This window comes from Phocoena sinus, chromosome 6 (genome assembly GCF_008692025.1).
Source record: "Phocoena sinus isolate mPhoSin1 chromosome 6, mPhoSin1.pri, whole genome shotgun sequence".
Lineage (NCBI taxonomy): Eukaryota > Metazoa > Chordata > Mammalia > Artiodactyla > Phocoenidae > Phocoena > Phocoena sinus.
In genome coordinates, this window is record NC_045768.1 from 53,715,977 (window position 1) to 53,738,673 (window position 22,697).

Genomic DNA, 22,697 nt, shown 5'->3' on the forward strand with positions numbered 1-22,697 from the left:
GTTCATGCAGGGATAATTCTACTGGCAAACACCAACACAAATTTGAAACCAAGAGCCCCAACTCTACATGTGCAGCAAAAAAAAACAATTCATATGGACAGAGGCCACAATTTTATTCATTCAAACCATAGTATTCATACCACCCTGTTTTCAACGTGTTTAAACTAAGGGGTGTGAAGGCGATCGTAATGATCGGGCATGGGGATGGGCACGGTGGGAGCACATGCTGGAAACAAAGAATGAGATTTCCTTTTTCCAGTCTTGCAACAACCCCCATGTTGACTGGTCTGAGGCCATGGGGAAGGAAATCTCATCCTCCACACTCTTTGCTACAGCTTTCCAGGGCCATTTCAGGAACAAAATGATCAGGGCACAATTCTGATTCCCTGATCTGAGGCTATTCTCTCAGCTGAGAGTGGAAGGCTGTACTAGTGAGGGCCTACACTACAAATCTCTGCACCAAAGGGCTCGGGAAGCGGTGTTTAGGGCTGCAGGAGAGTCCCGATATTCTCTACTAATCCTCTCCATTTTTAGAAAAGGTTCTTCTGAATTTCAGGCAAGCATGAAGATTCCCCACCTTGTGTGGCTGTAAGTAGATAATTGGTGATTCTACTGCTGGCCTTTTAATTGTGCCGGGGAGTTCAGAATGCAGTTTCCACACCAAAGCCCAGATTCCTCCTGCTTACCTCTTGGAGCCAGGGACCTCATGCTCATAACCAAGGATGAGTCTGAGATTCACTGTCTCTTACGAATTTCTTTTCCTTTTGGGCCTAAAGCAGAGGCTGCAAGCAAGAACTCTAGAAGCACAAACCATGCAAATCCAGTGCCGATGGCTGAAATAAATATTTACATTGTACTTTGTCTCTTGCTACTATGTAGTGAACACACACACTGTGCCTGGCCCTTTATCTACATTATCTCCTCACCACAGCCTGTGAAATAGGTTTCAGTGGCCTCCTGTTCTACAGAGCGGAAAGCAGATGCAGGTCAAGCAACACTCCCAAAGCCATGCAATGAGTAAGGGCCGAATCCAGGAATGAATCCCGGATCCGATTTCAGAGTCAAAAGTCTGTCAAACATCGGTTGTATGTGAAAAGCAGTGAGGAAAACCTAATTTGGATTGATGGCTAGATGGACAGATAAACAAGTAATACTACATAAATATATAGATACACACATATCATAGAACATACATTACAGAACCTAGGTGGTAGTTATATGGGTGTTCTCTGAAAGATTCTTTTAAGTGAAAGAGTAGCATTGACATATACGCACTACCAAATGTAAAATAGCTAGCTAGTGGGAAGCAGCTGCATAGCCCAGGGAGATCAGCTCTGTTCTTTGTGACCACCTAGAGGGATGGGATAGGGAGGGTGGGAGGGAGACGCAAGAGGGAGGGGATATGGGGATGTATGTATACGTATAGCTGATTTACTTTGCTATACAGCAGAAACTAACACACCATTGTAAAGCAATTATACTCCAATAAAGATGTTAAAAAAAAAGTTTCGTATGTTGGAAAAAATTTGAAATCAAGTGTTGGGGAAAAGAAAGAAAGGGAATGAGGGAAGCAAAGATATAGCCAATGAAACATTCTTTCAAGGATCTGTCTCATGTTTCACTAAGTATTTTAGAATTTTAAATTCAACTTAGTTTAACAACTATGTATTGAGGCTTTATTGTGTACCAGGCACCAAAACACCTGCCAGCCTAGGGTGCTAAATTCATGGCAGGTGCCATAACCACACACAACAGAACACTTCTGGGGTTCACATCCAGAAGCTCACCCTAACTTAACCTGCAGTACGAGGCTGACTTTGATAAAGGGCCGTAACGAATGGGTGAAGAGCTACAGAAACACGAGGACAGATGAACTAATAACTGACAGCTCTGGGAAGATGCCTGGGAACAGGTGAAATGTGAACTGTGCCTTGGAAAATAGGGAAGTCGGCAAAAGGTCTGAACTGTTTTTACTCAAAACTCTTCTAACCCAAACACGTGGTTCTTTTCCCCACACCAACCAATCCTCTGATACCACCTGAGTGTCCTACAATGCAATTCAATTTTGATACTACCTGCTGGAGGTAGAGTCAGATCCCACAAGTTAAGGGCTCAGTCCCCCCAAGACTGTCCCCAGTTTACTTATTTATTTTTGGCTGCGTTGGGTCCTTGTTGCTGCGCGTGGGCTTTCTCTAGTTGCGTCGAGCGGGGGCTACTCTTGGTTGCGGCGCGCGGGCTTCTCATTGCGGTGGCTTCTCTTGTTGTGGAGCATGGGCTCTAGGCACGCGGGCTTCAGTAGTTGTGGCACACAGGCTCAGCAGTTGTGCCGCACGGGCTTAGTTGCTCCGCGGCATGTGGGATCTTCCCAGACCAGGGCTCAAACCTGTGTCCCCTGCATTGGCAGGCGGATTCTTAACCACTGCGCCACCAGGGAAGTCCCTGTCCCTAGTTTAGATGCCAATCGAAGGTTGTGGGTCCTTTGTCATAACTCTGGTGGCACTTTTGAACACAGAAGACTCACAGCCGTGTGCTGTGTGCACTCAACTCCAGGAAGCTAGCTCAGACTCTCTGTACCTTAGATACCACTCATCCATTTCTATCCTGAGGTTTTGCAGTCTCCTTGGGCTCTACTTGGAAGTCATGACACCCCAAGCCATGTAGGGTTTCTGCATTTACCACCTTTCCCCCTGAGAAGCAGGGCCAAAGCCTCTTTCTCAGAAGGGAGAGGGGCCACCAGCTTCTGAGAGCTCTCTCTGCTCCCCTCTCCCTTTCCACCTACCCTTCCCTCCTCCTTACCAGCACACCTGGAAAACTGCATGTTCTCTCAGAGGTAAGAAGCCTTGGTCCAACTCGTCTTATCATTTCTGTGCCAAGTGCCTTTAGAGTCTTGACTTTTGAAAATCAAAAGCTTTTTTTTTTTTTTCCTGTGCTTTGGTGAAACTCCTTTCTTCCCTGATACAATAAATGATGCCCGAATGAGGTTAGGGGGAGAGGTCAAGGCAACGGGAGCTGCCAGAGGGGGAAATCTGTTCATATATTAAAAACATCACTCTTCCAGGGTCCTCACCACCCTTTAAATTTGGTTCATCCCTTGAGCAGAGGGCAAAGTGCACTGTGCATCCTCCCTGATAATAATTACCCCTCCCTGTTCTTGTGTCTCAGAAGAATTTCAGTTCCAGGTGACCTGCTCTAGACCGGCTGCAGATTGAATCCCAAGGGAAGTCTAAAACCTAAGAAGGACGCATCTCACACCTCGCAAGTTGCCTCAGTCTTAGAGAAACTTCTGACTCTCTGGAGGTTTTCTCAAGAAATTCAGCAGACAGGTCCCCGAGCTGCTAATCACCAAGGTGTGTAAATGACTCAAAACATAACTATCTTAGTCGTATGGCTGGTGTGCCCGCTATACGGTCTTCGAAAAATTATTACAACACAAGATCCTTAAGTTGGGGCGATGTGCTTCTCGAGCTTTCTGTGCCACCACAGCAAATTAAATATTTCTCATCCTCCTACCTGGCCACGCACAGCTGGTCTCGTGCCCTGTTCGTTGAGACGTCTGCTCCTTGTCACCCCTTGTGGCATGTCTTTGGCTAGACACTATGGTCCTTCCTTTGGTTTCAGTTACCCTTTCTGGTTCATATGACAGTCTTCTGTATCAACTATGGGGCCTGAAAGAGAAGTAACTTGTCAGTTGAAAAAAATCTAAGTCAAAAATGCAGATGTTTGAGAAAAAGATTAACTTGATGCTTTTATTCACCAGTTGCACACCCCAAATGAGGACCTAGGGAGTTTTAGTTCTGAAACATAACTATATATGAGAAAGACCCCTCAGTTCAAGTTAATAAATACCCATAGGGTCTCCCACCATAAACCCACACAGATAAAAATCAGAGACGCTCCTCTGCATTCAGCAGAAAGAAATTTTCCTTGTCACAAACTAAATCCTCCCTTATGGCTGTGGATTTCTCAGCAGACTCGCTCATAATGGGCACCTTATGAACGACAGCTGGGAACAATAAATCATTTCTTGTTACAAAGGCTGCTCGATCTGGTTCAAAATGGCAGACTTCCTGCTGGAATGAACCTTCTCTGGGCCAATAATAATATTTCTAGGGAAAAAGTGGATAGGATGGTGGCTGCAGTAGAGTGAGACACACACGTGTAGGATCTGAAAGGGAACATTCAGCAGCTTGTGGCTTCACCACCGTACATCTGTTCTAAAACAACACCCAGAGGAGATATCGACCTCAGATATGCTGAGTTTTTTCACCCACTCAGAGTTGAACATTAACTATTCAACTGAACTTTTATTATCTAGTGAAAAATAATACAAATGCACAAGATCATTCAGGGAGTAATGTTGTACGGCTGATACCATACGCCCCTCTGTTCCTCCCTTCCACCAGGGATGAAAGAAGCTTTTCACTTCAAGAACAGAAATTGAAGACATGTGACCAATAATGCTAGAAGATATGAATAAAACATTGATTGGGCTCTGCAATTCTGAGAACAAATCACCAACAGCTCAGCAGTGATCATTTAACCAAGACCCTGAAATATATTTGTTTAATTGGTGTTTTATCAATCACTTCCATTGTCTTCTTGGCACTGGGAGAAGTGCACAGGCAATTTCTCTCCCAACATACTCCCTGCCTCAAAAATAAAGCACATGCTACAAAAGATCTCTCTTACCTAACCAGACATTTTCTGAGAAGCACATACGATGGTGTTTTAAACTCAAGGCAGCACTCAGACCTGTGAAACATTTTTCAAAGCCCCTGAAAACTTCACTAAAGAAGCAGAATCCACATACTTCACCCAGTCTGCCTGACTTAAACTAGCGTGAGGCTAGAATCATCCACATGTAGAGTTAAACAATAACATTCTCCCAGGAGATACATGCTGTGAGAATCAATAACCTCCTCTCAAACCAGCAAATTGGCTTCACGTGTTTCGGTTCACTGGTTACATCCAACAGCCACGGATAAGAGGCCACCTCCCGAGTGAAAGGGAAGGGGGTGATGAATTCCTGAAAAATACGTTCTCATCAGAATTCGTGTGTCTCATACTACATGGATGGTGTTTGTAAAAATCTTTGGAAAGTACACCGGGGTTTACTTTCAGGCAATCCTCTTTGTTGGAATTTTAACAAAAATGCTTTTCTCAGAGCACTGTGTACTGTCTAATTTCGTGAAAACAACTCACTGCCAAGTAATTGTTTAAATAATTTGATATCTTCATGATTTCAGGTTTTTCTTAACTTTGCAACCGTATTATTCCTTCTAAAACAAAACATATTTTCTAGAAAAGTTACTGGTCCTTCTACTGAGCTATGGGCTCTGGGAATATTTGTCAGAAAATCTGGTCATTGAACTCGCACAAAGTTCATGTCCCTCATTCTCAGGCAAGTAGCCTGTGTTTTTTCTCTCTTTCTTTTCATTCCCTGAGTACCTTTCACCCTTCTCTCCAGCAACGTCTATCATCACCTCCATAAGTTGACTTCGCTCCCCTGTTCAGAGGGCTTCTATACCAATCTTTCTAACTTTGGAAACGCCTTTCCTCTTCCTCCTCTTAGAGTGGAATATTTATACAGAAATTCTAGCTCAAAGTACAGTTACTTCTATAGTCTAGACGCAAGAAAGGTCTTCCTCTAGAGGAACAGCTGTATCTTCTACTTAAATTCACACACTTTCAAAAGGGACATACACAGAATAAAGGAAAAGGGACTTACGCTAGCCAGTCCTATCAGCTGCCTTACGAGGTTATTCTTCCCTTGAATGGTCCCCAAGGCTCCTCTCCAATGCCATCTGCCCAGTCCCATGCTCACTACTAGAATGGCAGACCTCAGGACACACCTGTCAGAGAAGCCTTCCCCTATGGACTTCTGGGAGTTTCTAGTAATTGGAGTCCTCTTTCCCTCCACATCCCCTAAGTCCCTCTCAAGGCCCACAGGGTCTTAGTAGATTTCAAGGCTTGAAACTATGGTTTTAGTTCTATTCTTAATATTTTGAGGAATCTCCATACTGTCTTCCACAGTGACTGCACCAATTTACATTCCCACCAACATTGTATGAGCAGTCCCCTTTCTCCACATTCTCTCCAACACTTGTTATTTCTTGACTTTTTGATAATATCCATTCTAACAGGCATGAGGTGATATCCCATCGTGGTTCTCATTTGCATTTCTCTAATAATTAGTGATGTTGAACATTTTTTCATGTGCCTGTTGGCGATCTGTATGTCTTCTTTAGAAAAATGTCTATTCAGTTCCTCTGCCCATTTTTTTAATCAGGTTGTTTGTTTTTTGTGGTTGGGTTGTATGAGTTCTTTATATATTTTGGATATTAACCCCTTATCAGATATATGATTTGCAATTATCTTCTCCCATTCAGTAGGTTGTCTTTTCATTTTGTTGATGGTTTCCTTTGCTGTGCAGAAGCTTTTTAGTTTGATGTAGTCCCATTTGTTTATTTTTACTTTTTTCCCCTTGCTTGAGGAGACAGATCCAGAAAGGTACTGCTAAGACCAATGTCAAGGTGTGTACTGCCTGGGTTTTCTTCCAGGAATTTTATGGTTTCAGGTCTTACATTCAAGTCCTTAATTCATTTCAATAGATTTTTATGTGTGAAGTAGTAGTCTAGTTTCATTCTTGTGCATGTGGTGTCTAGTTTTCCCAGCACCATTTATTAAAGAGACTGTCTTTTCTCCGTTGTCCATTCATTGCTCCTCTGTAATAAATTAATTGTCCATTTATGTGTGGTTTTATTTCTGGGCTCTCAGTTCTGTTCCACTGACTTATGTGTCTGTTTTTTCTGCCCATACCATGCTATTTTGATTACCATAGCTTTGTAATATAATTTGAAATCAGAGTGTTTGATACCTTCAAGGTTTGTTCTTTTTTCTCAGGATTGCTTTGGCTATTCAGGATCTACCATATAATCTAGCTATTTCACTTCTGGGTATTTATCCAAAGAATATGAAAATACTAATCAAAAAGATATACGCACCCTCATGTTCACGGCAGAATTATTACAATAGCAATCATATGGAAACAACCTAAATGCCTATCAACAAATTTAAAGGATAAAGAAGATGCGCTATAGGTGCTTCCCTGGTGGCGCAGTGGTTAAGAACAGGGGACAGGCCAATGCAGGGGACATGGGTTTGAGCCCTGGTCCGGGAAGATCCCACATGCTGCAGAGCAACCAAGCCCGTGTGCCACAACTACTGAAGCCCACGTGCCTAGAGCCCATGCTCCACAACAAGAGAAGCCACCGCAATGAGAAGCCCGCGCACCGCAACGAAGAGTAGTCCCCGCTCACCGCAACTAGAGAAAGCCCGCGCGTGGCAACGAAGAACCAACACGGCCAAAAATAAATAAATAAATAAATAAAATTTTAAAAAAGATGTGATACACACACACACACACACAATGGAAAACAAGTCAGTCATAAAAAAAATGAAATCTTGCCATTTGCAACAACATGAATAGACCTTGAGGGTATTATGCTAAGTGAAACAAGTCAGACGGAGAAAGGCAAATACTGTACTGTATGATTTCACTCATATGTGAAATATAAAATAAACAAACAAACACATAGATACAGAGAACACAGTAGTGGCTATCAGAGGGGAAGGGAATTAGGGGAAGGGCGAAATGGGTAAAGGGGGTCCATAGCATGGTGACAAATGGAAACTAAAGTTTTGGTGGTGAGCATGCTGTAGTGTATACAGAAGTCAAATTGTAAACATGAAAGTTATATAATGTTATAAACCAATAAAAAATACTTTTAAAAATTTCAATTACTGCTTTAGAGACACTATGGGTTCAACAGGCCTTTGTGAGCTATCCTAGGCATCCTACTAACAGTAATTCTATTTTAGCTATTGATAACCTCATATACCTACTACATTTAGAGATGGGTTAGATATGATGGCCAATGTTCAGAAAGCATCGAGGAATGACTCACAGGTTTCTTAGGTATCCCATTTTAACTATTTGGTCCTTCGCTTAATCACGGACTACCCCTCTACGGTTTTTAGACTTATTATTTTTCTTTCTTCACACTCTTACTTCCTCTTGAAGGACAAAATTCCTATTACGTCAAAATTAACAGTGTATACGGCCCTTCAGCATTATTCTACCAATCCCCCAAATCAATTTTAATACATATAACTCCCAATTGATTTCTGTTATAATTTTTAAACTACGTTTAGTCTTTCCCCTTACATAGTTTTTCTGTTTAGTATATTTCCTTCATTGAAATGAGAAAACTGAATTTTGATATAGTGGTAGAAGATTTTTAGTTACAAATAATGGGAACCAAACTTGAACCAACTCAAATACAAAAGAGAATTTATTCAAAGAACATGACGGTGTCTCACGGATCAAATGCAGAAGTGCAACCAAGAGACTGCCCATTCCAGAATGGGCTAGAATCCCTTGGGAATTTCACTCAGTAACCTGTCTGCTCCTCTCTGTATGCTGGTTTCAGCCTCTTACCTTAGAAGTCTAGTTTTCTCCAACATTCAATCTATAATACGGCTCTGTTACAGCTCCTGTATTTTTATGTTCTGGGTTTATCCACAGAGGCTGACCCTCAGCCCCTCAGTGTCTCTACTCCAAATTTCAAGGAGGGGAATGTGGCCCTGATGTAGTCAGGTGATCAGCCCTGGTCAGTTGACTATGACTGGATGTGGGTGGGTGCAGGAGTTCAGGGCAGAAATAGCCAACATCAATTCTGAGTTCCCAGAGAAGGGAGAACTGTTACAAACTTGGCAGACACCCCATATGGAGAAGGAGGGAAACAATAGCTCCTTTACTTTAGTAAACATGTGTTAAGCGCCAATCATGTACCAGGGCCAGGCTAGGCTCACGGACACAAAAATAAGTGCAGCAAATTCCACCTTCAAGGAGTGTAACACCCCACGCTTCCTGTGAACACCCTGGCCTCCACATATGGTCACAAACCTATAGCAAATAGCTAAAAACTCAGTGTACTACATATAGACCCAACATGCAAGATAGACATTCTGTGGAGTCAACGTTCAGCTCTCATCTTGGACAAGAACAAAACATTTGCAGAAAGAAAACAAACAGTTAAAGTTTTATTTCCAGTTGCTGTCAGATGCTAACAGACGAGCAGAATCAAATATAAAATTTATAATGCAGATAACTGGTATTTCTATTTACCATCATTCATACATCTTCAAGGGAAAAAGGTATATGTCCTATATGTTCACCAGTAGGAAAAAAATGCTAATTGAAGATCTACAACATGTCAGTCAAGTTGCTAGACAGGCCCAGACACCAGAGTAGAGAGCACATAAGATTCTGAGCCAGAAGACCTGGAGTCTTATTATACTAGCTGTGTGACCCAGAGGGCCATACACCCTGTACAGTTTTACCTGTAAAGTGAGGCTCTTACCTCCCTAACAATGTCAGCATGCAGATGTAAGAACTAAAGGAAGAGTAAGAAAGTAGAAAATGAAGCACTGAGAAGGCAATCCAAATAGAAGTATCAGCTACAAACAGAAGTAAGGAAGCAGGAACCCACAAGAACTACTGGGAGGTTGGGAGGGCTGACCTGAGGAGAAGAGAGGGTCTGTAGAGATGCTGTGGTACGACGTAGGCTGAAGCCTCAGACAGGACCCTTCTGCTGAGGAGTGAGGAACTAAGGGAGTAGATAAAAAATGGGCCAGGCCACATAAAGATTCCTTCCAGACCTATGGCCTGATGACCAGATAGCTAACCTATAGGCCCTAAGCTTCCAATTTTTCCCTCACGTGACATGCCCCTCTCTTCGCAGATTTAGCTGTGCCTAGTCTTTCCTTTTCAAACAAAGCCGGGGAGGGGGGGGCGGTAAGCTTCCCTAGTTAATTAGTAACTTTCACCTACAAAAATAAACGTTACGAGCTTCCCTGGTGGCACAGCGGTTGAGAGTCCGCCTGCCGATGCAGGGGACCCGGGTTCGTGCTCCGGTCCGGGAGGATCCCACATGCCGCGGAGCGGCTGGGCCCGTGAGCCATGGCCGCTGAGCCTGCGCGTCCGGAGCCTGTGCTCCGCAACGGGAGAGGTCACAACAGTGAGAGGCCCGCGTACCGCAAGAAAAAAAAAAAAAAAAAATAGAAAAAAGAAATGTTACTATTATTTCCTTCAGCTTCCTTATCCAGCCCAATTTCCCTTCCCTCCTATTGCCTCTCAAACCTTTCTTTTATGTTTCCTTTTCTTGAGAAGCTTAAATTCAAATTAGCCGCCTCTCTAGAAAGCTTTCATCTTCTCTTCAATTTCTCGTATTTTTGCCCTCTATCAGATTTTATTTTTGCCTTTTCAGACTTCACTAAATCGCCATTCATTTGCATGAGCATTGCTGTCCATTTAAAGTGCTATAGACATTTGATCCTTATATAGCCTATAGGCACTTTAAATCAGCAGAATTGTTTTTGAGTTTTCTATTGCTCTCTCATACGATCCCAAATGCAGAACAAGTGATATTAAATGACTTTTAGTTTAATAAGTAATCAAAACATCATAAAAAAATATTTTTTACTTTTATAATTCATTCCTCTTTTATTTTAGAACATGCCTTCTCAGTGATGGTGCTATTGCCGCAAGAGGATGAAAATTGGTTCATGTGGGGCAAAAACTCATCTTAGATATCACAGAGGTTTGTGGCCCCCCAAACCTTGAACCTATCTAACTAGATCAATAGACATACAGCACACTTGTAGTATTAAAATTTCATGGTGGGAGAAAGCAATCAGTGAAGAAAAGTATCTACAGAGGCACCGTAGTAGGGAAATAATGAAAAAAATTTTAAAGGCTGAGGAAAACAATTTAGAACTAACCTATACTTGCATAGTACATCAGTTTATAAAAGCATTAAAGTCTTCCGTTTAATGTCCACAAAAACCAGGTGAATTGGGTACTATTAACCTCTTTTCCAGACATGTAAATTGATGATCAGAGAGCTTACTTCCTAATTGTAAAAGTGTGATGGCCAATTCCCCCTCCATCTATGACAGTACAGCATGTACATTTATTAAAGCAGGGCTCCTCAACCTCAGCACTATTGATGTTTTGGGGCAAGATAATCCTTTACTGCAGGGGGTTTTCCTCTGCAATGTAGGATGTTGAACAGCATCCCTGGCCCCTATTCAGTAGCATCCCCTCGACCACCGCCTCCACCAGTGAGGACAAACAAAACATCTCTAGGTACTGCCAAATGTCCCCTGGGGAACAGGGTAGGGAAATCACTCCTGGTTGAGAATCACTGATTTAAAGCCTGCTTATGAAGAGAAACTACCATCTACTATTTTTAAATTTGTATATAGTGTCATGAGAGCTAAGAGTTCTGGAGCATTTACCAACATACCAGGCATTTTATATGTATTGACTCATTTAATCCTCCCATCAACCCTATGGGGTAAATAGTAGCATCCATCGTGCCCCTTTTACAAACAAGGATACCAGTTGGAAGGACTGCAGTCAGTAAACTGTGAAGCTAGGGTATGTAGATACTGGTGCTGCACTATATCACAAAGAAGTGTTTAAACTATTGACCCAAATATAACTATTTAGTCCATGCAAAATAATCTGTGTCATGATTATGATTATGTTGATTTTGAATTTAAACCCAGAGGTTGCTGTAAATGGCATTATTTCATTCTTTTTTATGGCTGAGTGATATTCCATTTATACATTTATGTGTGTGTATATATGTGTTTATACACACACACACACACACACACACACACACACACACACACACATACCACATCTTCTTTATCCGTTCATCTGTTGATGGACACTTGGGCTGTTTCCATATCTTGGCTACCGTAAATAGTACTGCTATAAACATTGGGATGCATGTATCTTTTGGAATTAGTGTTTTCTTTTCTTTTTTTCCAGATATACACCCAGGAGTGGAATTGCTGGGTCATATGGCAGTTCTATTTTTAGTTTTTTTGAGCAACCTCCATACTGTTTTCTACAGTGGCTTTGCCAATTTACATTCCCACCAACAGTGTTGTTACACAAGGTCCCTAAATTCAAACTGCTTACAGGCTAGCAGAAGAGGAATACCATGTCCACAGATAACTGGAGATTACACCAGTGGTTCTCAAAACTGTAATTCTCTAATAAGACTGATTAATAACCTTTCCCGAATTTTCAAGTATAATTAAATTTAAAAAGAGAATTTAAAGTTTTTTACATTTTCTTTAAGTCTTAGATATCTGCCTCTTCTTGTTCCTAAAAAAACTACAAAAAGGCAAAACATGAACAAGTATGAAAATATGAATGAGTAGCAAATAAATGTCTGGGGCAGAATTTGGACACTTGAGTAGCTTAAAGTACTTATTTTGTGGACTAGGTAGTCATGCAATTTATATTATTTCCTATTTTGATGATAAAATTAAATATGAGTATTTCATGACTTCCAAACACTCTAACATCTAAATAAGGTTGAACTAGATTGATTTCCAGGGTGGGCTCTGCCCCTGATTTTCCTTTACAACCCCCATCAACTGGCATGTTGTACAAACCCTTTATGGTATTAATGGGTTTAATTATTAATGAATGAATACAATGAAGAAAGAACCTTAAGAAGAATAAGGAAAACAAATGGCATAAGAATTCAGAGGAGAGACTCCAGGCTGAGTTGGTGAGAGAGACTGGCCAGTTGTTCACCAAATAATTTCTCTCTTTTTTTCTTTTTTTTCAGGACACACAAAGTTAAACATTTACCAGCATATCTTGCATTTAGAGATAGAAATACAATTGATTTACATCCAAGGGAATGTGGGAAGAAGGCAGGAAACCATTTCTAGACCTGGCCCATAAAACCCACCAGCTGAGGAGAGAGGATTTTGAGGACCTGGAAGTTCGTAGAGCCACTAGCTGCAAGCAGCCTGAATCCCCGCAACACTGCCTGGAGGAAAACTACCCAACCAGGAACAATGCTTCCACAGTTCACGAGGAAGAAAAAATGTCTTATATTAGGTCACTGGGATTTGGAGGCTCTTTGTTACATTAGCTACCCTGACTAATACATTTGACTAACCTGAAACCAACCATCCCAATGCTCAAAACCAACCATGACACTGGAGTCTTTTTCAGATAAGCTGCTTCATAAAATCCCTAACACTTGCCTCTGTTTTGCCTCTAGAGACAACAGTACCACTATTTTTTAGGATAAAGATAGGTTTGTGAATAGAACACCTAAGGTCACACCTGAAATAAGCCTTATGGAATAAGGAAACTCCATTGAACTAAATGTGCTTTAAAAAGCCTGTCTTCATTTTCATGTACCTTTAAATACTACAAAGAGCATGCCTGTTTTCCCCATGGGCAGGAGATAAACATTAACATCCAGAAATATGCCAAGAACAAAAACTTGTCTGTGAGAAAATACAGACAATGGTTGCCCAGCAGACCCAGAGTATTTAACTTAGATCCTACCCTGCCCCATCCCACGCCATCCCATTTCTGATTAAGGCTTACTGAGCACCTACTGTGTGTGAGCCACTGTGCTTGTCACTAGGGACACGAAGATGAAGGAGGCAGCCACTGTCTGCAGGAAATACCCTGTTCAGGAGACAACTGTGTACACGATCAGTTCTACAGTGTGAAGTAGATATTTCTAGTCTATTCAAACAGGGCATAGTGACAACACAGAAGAACAGTGTTTACCACTACCTGGGAAGAATTCCCACAGGAAGTGCTCCATAAGGGTCCCAAGTCCCCCCCTGAAGTGGCAGCTTCTTTGACTTTCTTCCAATTATATATAAACTGACAGCTTTGACTGAACACTAGCTAATTATCCAGATATGAAAATACAGTAAAAAAAATTTGGAGGCCCCCCTCATCATCAAGAATTTGAACACTTGCCACCTATTTATATGTATTGGTAGTTAACATCTGCTAATGCTATATAAATATTAGAAACATAATGATGCAATGTTAACTTTAAAATAAATATTAAGAACCATTTTTACTGAAGTATAGTTAATTTATATTAGTTTCAGGTGTACAACATGGTGATGCAATATTTTTATAGATTATACTCCAGTTAAAGTTATTACAAAATAATGGCTATATTTCCCCATGTTGTACAATATATCCTTGTTGCTTATTTATTTTATACATAGCAGTTTGTATCTCTTTATCCCATTCTCCTATCTTGCCCATCCTCCCTTCCTTCTCCCCACTGGTAACCACTAGTTTGTTCTCTGTATCTGTGAGTCAGTTTTTGTTTTGTTATATTCATTAATTCTATTTTTTAGATTCCACATATAAGTGAAAATATACAGTATTTATCTTTCTCTGTTTGACTTATTTCATTAAGCACAATACCCTCTAGGTCCAACCACATTGTTGCAAATGGCAGAATTTCATTCTCTTTTATGACTGAGTAATATTTCATATCTTCTTTACCCATTCACCTGTTGATGGACACTTAAGTTGCTTCCATATCTTGGCTATTGCAAATAATGCTGCAATGAACAATGGGGTGCATGTATCTTTTCAAAGTAATTTTTTTCATTTTCTTAGGATATATGCCCAGGAATGGAGTTGCTGGATCATATGGTAGTTCTATTTCTAGTTTTTTGAGGAACCTCTGTACTGTTTTCCACAGTAGTTGCACCAATTTACATTCCCACTAACACTGTACTAGAGTTCTCTTTCTCCACATCCACACCAACATTTGTTATTTGTAGACTTTTTGACAATAGATAGCCATCGTGACAGGTGAGGTGATATCACATTGTGGTTTTGATTTACATTTCTCTGATAATTATTGTTGTTGAGCATCTTTTCATGTTCATCCTTTCATGGTCTGTTGGCCATCTGTATGTCCTCTTTGAAAAAATGTCTATTCTGGTCTTCTACCCATTTTTTAATCGGGTTTTTTCATTTTTTTAATATTGAGTGGTATGAACTGTTTATATATTTTGGCTATTAACCCCTTCTCAGGCATATCATTTGCAAATATATTCTCCCATTCAGTAGCTTGCCTTTTTGTTTTGTTGATGGTTTCCTTTGCTGTGCAGAAGTTTCTTAAGTTTAATTAGGTCCCATTTGTTTATTTTTGCTTTTGCTGCTTTTGCCTTAGGAAACAGACCCAAAAAATATTGCTACAATTTTGTCAGTGTTCTGCCTATGTTTTTTTCTAGGAGTTTTACGACTTCAGGTCTTACGTTTAGGTCCTTAATACACTTTGACTTTATTTTTGTGTGTGGTGTTAGAGAATGTTCTTATTTCATTCTTTCACATGTAGCTATTCTGTTTTCCCAGTACCACTTATTAAAAAGACTGTCTTTTGTCCCTTGTAAATTCTTGCCTCTTTTGGCATAGATTAATTGACCATAAGTTCATGGGTTTATCTCTGGGCTCTCTATTCTGTTCCATTGACCTATGTGTCTGTTTTTGTGCCAATACTATGCTGCTTTGATTACTGTAGTTTTGCCGTATAGTCTGAAGTAGCATAGTCGGGGAATGTGATACCTCCACCTTTGTTCCTTTTCCCCAAGATTGCTTTGGCAATTCAGGGTCTAAAATAGATATAAATTCGCTATCTTTTCCCCTATAGTCAACAAATGTCTTGGGCGAGATACTTTGAGACTCTGCAAATCCTTCTGTTCCTCAAACCTTTGCCCAAGGTTCCAGCATCCATCAGTGGATCCATCTATAACAATGATTCCTGTGGGGGTTACCTAGTGGTCATTTTCTAGACCCTTCATTCTTTTCACATTTATTAATTAGAATTCTACTGCAAAGAAGAGCTGTCACTTCTCCTAAATATACAGTCCATCCTTGTTATTCACAGATTATGTATTGATATTTGAGAATTTGCCTACTTGCTAAAATTTATTTGTAATGCTTAAATCAATACTTATGGCACTTTCCTGGTCATCCATGGACATGTGCAGAACAGTGAAAAATTTAAGTCATCCAAAGCACACATTCCCAGCTGAGGCTGGAGAAGGCACTGTTCTGCCTCCTTGTTTCAGCCCTCATACTGTGAACAAGAGTCCTTTTCTTGTTATATTTAGCGCCATATTTTCACATTTTGGTGCTTTTTGTTGATAACTTCACTGTTTAAAATATCCCCCAAGCATAGTGCTTAAGTGCTAGTCCTAAATTCAAGAAGGCTGAGGTGTGTCTTACAGAGAACATATGTGTGTTAGATACACTTCATTCAGGCATGAGTTATAGTGCTGTTGTCTATGAGCTCAATGTTAATGAATCAACAAAATACATTAAATAAGGTGTCTTTAAGCAGAAACTTAAAAAATAAAGCCAGGTATACAGCAAAGTATATTGATCAATTGATGAAAAGGTTTTGACCAGAGAATTACAGGAACCTAACCCTGTACTTCCGCCAGGAGCAACAGTTCAATATTCACAGGGACTTTACAGAACATAACTACCGCGAATAATGAGATTTGACTGTATCTATTTTAACAGTTACTTATTTATACCACTATGAACTCGTGGATATTTATATTATCGTATGGGTTACAATCTGGCACTAGCATTATCTATTTTATTGCTCAAAATGTTCCATCCTTAGCCATTTTGGGAAAGTAACTTCAGAGTGAAAAGTCCAGTAGTGACTCTCTTGGCCAGACAATCAAGATCAACAGCACCAACAGTAATACATATCAACATCATTAATGCTGTGATTTGATGTACTGAGAAGGATGAGGAACCATTTCTGTGGCATTTCTGATGGGGACCTCAGTCCAATCATGAGAAGACTCCAGACAGGCCTAAATCAAGAGGCATGCAGCAATATGATCAATATTCTTTGGGGGGTGTCCAGGTCACAAAAGACAAGGAAAGACTGAGGAACTGTTATAGAGTACAGGAGACCGGAGAGAAATAACTCAATGCAGTGTGGAATCTTAAATCAGATCTTGGGAACAACCACAACAGCAAAAAGATATTAGTTGGACACTTCAAAGTGAAGTTCAAATGCAGTCTTTAGTTCATGGTACTATGCCAATGTTAATTTCCTGGTTATGATAATTATACTACAGTATGTATGATGCTAACATTGGCGTATGCTGAGACAGGGACATATAGAAATTCTCAGTACATCTTGCAATTTTTCTGTAAGTCTAAAAGTAATTCGAAAGTTGACCATTGGATGGTCTTGCATACCCCTGGGTGCAGAAGTTGGAGAGTTGGGGGAAACTTCATTTCAGAGACTGTGGAGACAGGAAAGTGCTCAATTTTCCAGAGAGTCTTTCTACATTCAAAAACCTTTAGGGAACAGTGGAGAAAATAAATACTTTCTACTTTCAGATATTATAGAAGATTTGGTTGTTCAAAGACAGGAGACTTCTCTTCTAGCTGTTGACCTTGGGCAAGCCATACACATAGTTTCTTTATCCATAAAATAAAAGGGCTAAAATGAATAATCTTACCTTATATCTTATATCTGTTATATAATGAAATCTTATTATTCTAAATTAACCTTGTTATTCAGCATTTGAAATCATGTACTGTAAGAATATCCTTTTAGGATGCTTATTTATTCTACTTTCTTAGTAATAAGCAGTAGTAGTGACATCTCACAGCAACGCCAGGAATCAAATGGCAATAGTCTGAAGAAATTCTGCAGCAGTGCCCCCTGAAGCTCATTTATAAAATGGATATAGTTTACATACTCACAAACAATATAAATATATCTAAAGAATCAAGAATTATGCAGCCCTCTAAAATGTCTAAGTCACTAGACCATTATATGGAAAACCAGATCATAAATGTGTATAATGATTTTCAGATAACATTTTCCAACACAAATATTTTTAGATGGAGATAAGGTAGAACTTCTAATTATAGTCTGGAAGAGTATTATTTTAGAAGACATAACTCACTGACAGAAGGAAATACACATTATATACTGATAAAACATAACATTTGGAACAATAAAATATTTATTACATTTAATCTACTCTCTATTATAAGGGAAATCATAATGTTGTCAGATGTTGCCAAGTTGGCTGAGAACTTAGATTTCCTGGCCATTTCATAATTAATACCATTGGGGAAATATTAGGAGACTGGAATGAGAAGGAAGCAATGGATTTGATATTCATGAGTGTGTAATGGTCACTCTTCCAGGGCAACAGAAGAAGTGAGTGAAGGGAGTAGGTGAATGTGAATCCTTTGTGGGTTAATGAGATGATTTCTCCTCCTGACAAATTCATCAGTTCACTTAGGACAGTTAAAGAAGAAATGAGAAATGAAGAAAATGACAAGTTCAGTTTATGGCATCTCATATGGGTAATAATTCCCTGACCCATTTTATGGAGGACAAAAAAGGTACTGCTAAGAAATTTATGTATTTTTAACCATCATTAATACACATTAAATTATTTTTCTCAAAGATAATAACTCTTTAAAAAATTAATCCTCTAATCACTAATAAATTTAATTAAAATAATGAAATCTAATACTAATGAAGTAGAATGGTGACCAGAATAGTGTATCATTAATACTGTGGGCTCCTCTCTGCTTGAGTTTTCATCCTTACTTACTTTGGTCAAGTAATTTCATTCTCTGAGCCTTATTTCCTCATTTAACATGAGAACAATAGGTCATACTTCATAGGGTTATAATGAAGATTAAATGTAATAATGTACATAAAATGCTTGGCATAGAGCTAGTACACAGTATAAATATAAGCTATTATTATAATGTAACTTTTTAACAGAGAAATTGTATGCAGGTATCTGTATAATTAGCATATAGATGAAGGAGACAGGAAAGAAATACAGCAAAGTATTAACAGTGGTTATCCTGTGTGGTAAGATTATGGGTGATTATATTTTGCTTTATTAGTGTTATTTTGCCAAACTTCCTACAGCGGACAAGTACTTCTTCTGTAATCAGGAAATGCATGTTGTTTTAAAAACCAAGTAAGGTGAACAAGAACTATAAATTCACATATACTTTCCTTTATGTCCTTCTTTCTTTTCAATAATACATTATCTAGTCATTTCTGACCCAGGAACAAAGAAAGTAGGGTACAGACAGCTCACTTCTACTTGATCAGGTTAGGCTGGGATATAAGGAATCTTCAAGAACGGAATGAAATGATAAAAATCGATGGGGGAGGGTGGAGAGCTCCCGGTAGCACAGAACTTGAAGAAATAGATACAGAAGAGGACACACTAAGAGAGGGAACACTGCCCAGATTCTCACAGGTCAGAGAGGCTTCCAAGAGAAAGTCAGAAGAAAGAAAAGACCAGATATTTTAGTGTGGAGAATCTTATGCAAGAACCATCCATAGGAAGTTTTTTTTTTTAATCTATTGTATATCTAAAAAAAGAAAATTAGAGTCTACTGTGGTAAATGAACCTTGCCATGCCACTGAGTAACCATTCTCGATGGCTCTTTTCCAATCATGCTCACAGGTTGATGATTATTTGTATTTCATTTCAAAACTTTGTGAAGAAACTTCTGACAGTAATAAGGATCCAAACAACCAACAGATTAGACACAGAGCTTTCTATTTGCCCTTTCTACTCCTAATTAAATGTCCAGTTTATTCTTCATGACTGCTATTCCCAGTTTTGTATACAACTGCAAAACTCACTCCTTGTGGTACAAACTGGCAATGACCTCACATAACTAGGTGTGACCAGAGTAGCAAGGTAGACTAGAAAGTAACCTCCACTGCCTTATCTTGGGTTATGCATTTCCTTTACCAAAACATGATGCTACTGACCTACCACTCATCACTGGGATGTATTTTCCAGTGAGACTAAGATATTTATGCTTATCCAACCATACATGCTACTACTCAATTTTTCCCAGGGACCAATCTGCCCCTGGTGAAAAGTTCAGCCTGTGGCCACAGGAGAGAATCAAGAATGACAATGAAACTAGGGATCGAATCCATGACTTGGTTTCATTGACTCTATGAACTAGACGGCTGCCCATCAGTCAGAAAGGGTACGGGTTAGGGTGAGACATAGGATAATTCCACCAACTTATTATAAATGGCTAGAGGCTATTTACTGGTAAATTACTAAGTGAATTACTAAGGGTTGCTAAGTGTGTTATTAATAAACTAAACTTAGTATATTGCCAAAATTTACTATGAATTTATTCTACATTCTCTTAAGATGGCTTAGTGCCAGGCAACACTTACCAATGTTAAAAACAAACAAACAAAAGCCTCCCACCAGGCATACCCCACAAAGAAACAGAATTTCTGTAAATTTTTAGCAAGGATATTTAGGGAGGACCCTCACCACTGTAGATTTGAGCTGGTGAGGTTTTTTATTACTGTTAGTTTTCCTTTTTAATTATAAATGCTCTTAGTTTAGCATCTTCATTACAAATTTAGTTTGTTGTGGGTTGTTGATTAATAATAACAACTACTGTTTGAGTGTTTTTTTTCATCCAGGCCCTATGCTGAGATTTTACATACTCATTTATTGCTCTTAAGACCCCGTTGAGGCAGGTAATAGTATTGTACTCATTTTACAAATGATGAAACTAAGGCACAGAGAGGTTAGATAACTTGCATGACATCACACAGCTGGAAACCACAGAGACAGAATTTGAACTCAAGGATCTCTACTCTAGATTGGGGGTCAGCAAACTTTTTCTGTAAAGGGTCAGTTGGTAAGTATCTTAGGGTTTGTAGGCCATATGGTCTCTACTCAGCTGTGCTATTGTAGCCCCAAAGCAGCCACAGACACTAGGTAAACAAATGGGCATGGCTGTGTTGCAGAAAAACTTTATTTATAATAACAGGTAGCATGCAGGATTTGGCCTACGGGCCATAGTTTGTTGACCCTTGCTTTAGAGCCCTCACTGTTAACCACTATACCATTAACATATGCCTTCTGAGCTTCCACTGAAGCACATATGAGATTAGGAGACTAAAATATACTAATAGCTATACTGACACACTCAGAGACACTGCAATTCAAATATTAATCATTCACGCCCTCATTGATAAAGATGTAAGATATATGCTTGTACATTCATTGGAGATGTGAGAAAATTTTGTTTTTTTTTAAATTGCAACATATGATCAAGATGAGCATAATAAGATTATTTGATTAAGTCCATGGTCTAGGTTGTAAAGATCTATGACGTAAAAATCTATACATAAGCTCATCATTCGATTTTAAAGTAAACATATGATCCACATATTTTGAACCCAATTGCTTTATATATTCTAGCAGAATACATGAAGTAGGGAGGTCAAAGGACCTTCTGAGCTACCTATAATGGCTACAGTCCAAAAATGTTTGAGAGTCAGCATTCTAAAGGACTGAGCTAGGGAAGCTTCTGAGTCCTGAATACGTCTGGGAGGAGATCCCAAATGGGAACAGTAAGGCACGAGGGCATTTTGTTCCATTCAGCAGCAGTCTAACTCAGTGGTTCCTGTGAACCACTGAACTGAACTGTGTCCCCCCCAAATTCATACGCTCCAATGTGACTATATTTGGAGACAGAGCCTGTAATGAGGTAGTAAAGTTAAATGAGGTCATAAAGGCGGGGCACTAATCTGATAGACCTGGTGTCCTTCTAAGAGTCACCAGAGTTCGCCCTCTCTGCATGTGACAAAGAAAAGGCCACACACAGTGAGAAGGCAGCTGTCTACAAGTCAGGAAGAGGGCTCTCATCAGAAACCAATCCTGCTGGCACCTTGATCGTGGATTTCCAGCCTCCAGAACTGTGAGAAAAGAAGTGTTCATTGTTTAAGCCACCCGGTCTGTGGTTTTTCATTATGGCGGCCCAAGCAGACTAATATAGTTCCCAACTTTATAACGTAAAAAAAATCATATTAACTTCTGCAAGGTATTAATTGGTTGAATATTCACTAGCTGTTGACTGAGGTTATATATAAATACATATATACACACAATTTGATATGATGAGCTCAGTAGTGCCTGTTACTAATCATAACAGTATATAAAAGTCTTTGGGGAAAAAGTTGTATATACATTTGGGAGATATTATTTTATTCAGTCTGCAGATATGTTTTCATAGTCAACCGTCTACAATCAGTAACCCTGTTGACCCCCTGGCATCTTTGGCCTTTGCGGTAGGAATCACCTATTCCCAGATCCTTTTAAGTCTGGCTAAATTTGCACTACCCTTGGCTTCGTCTCCCTCCCTCACAGGCCCTCTGACTGAGGGCACGGCACACACAGAATGACATGTGTCAGTTACAGTTTGAGAAAATGATCTAGTTGCAGGGATCCCAAGAGCCAGGTCAGCTTTTAGGCCAGGGAAGGATCATGGCAGCAATCAGATTGAAAGCTGACCTGTTGCTATGTAACTCACCACATCAGTGTTATTTGCCTGAAGCTCAATGAGAAACTACATCATCTTCACCTTACATCTCTTTCTCTATCCCTTGTGGCATTTATCATTGTAAGACCTTAATTAATATTGTTAAACAGTAGAAGGGTCTAGACCAAGGGTTTCCGAACCTGGCTTATCATCAGTATTACCCAAGGAGATTTAAAAACTATGGGTACCCAACCCCATCCTGAGCATCTCTGAGGGGTGGGGATCTGAGGACCTCAAGTTTACTATCATCCCCCTGGCAACTCTGCTGCAGCTATCTTTTTTTTTTTTTTTTTTTTTTTTTTTTTTTTGCAGCATGCGGGCCTCTCACTGTTGCGGCCTCTCCTGATGCGGAGCACAGGCTCCG

At 39.8% G+C, this 22,697-nt stretch overlaps 1 long non-coding RNA gene across 1 annotated transcript in view; it reads right to left on the reverse strand.

The window, feature by feature from the left end:
• Nucleotides 1-3,516: 3,516 nt before the first annotated feature.
• The window catches only part of LOC116755670, a 67,907-nt gene continuing 48,726 nt past the window's right edge, over nt 3,517-22,697 (reverse strand). The window contains exon 3 of the long non-coding RNA XR_004350424.1: nt 3,517-3,665. This is a non-coding gene — a long non-coding RNA (uncharacterized LOC116755670). The remainder of the gene's footprint in view (nt 3,666-22,697) is intronic.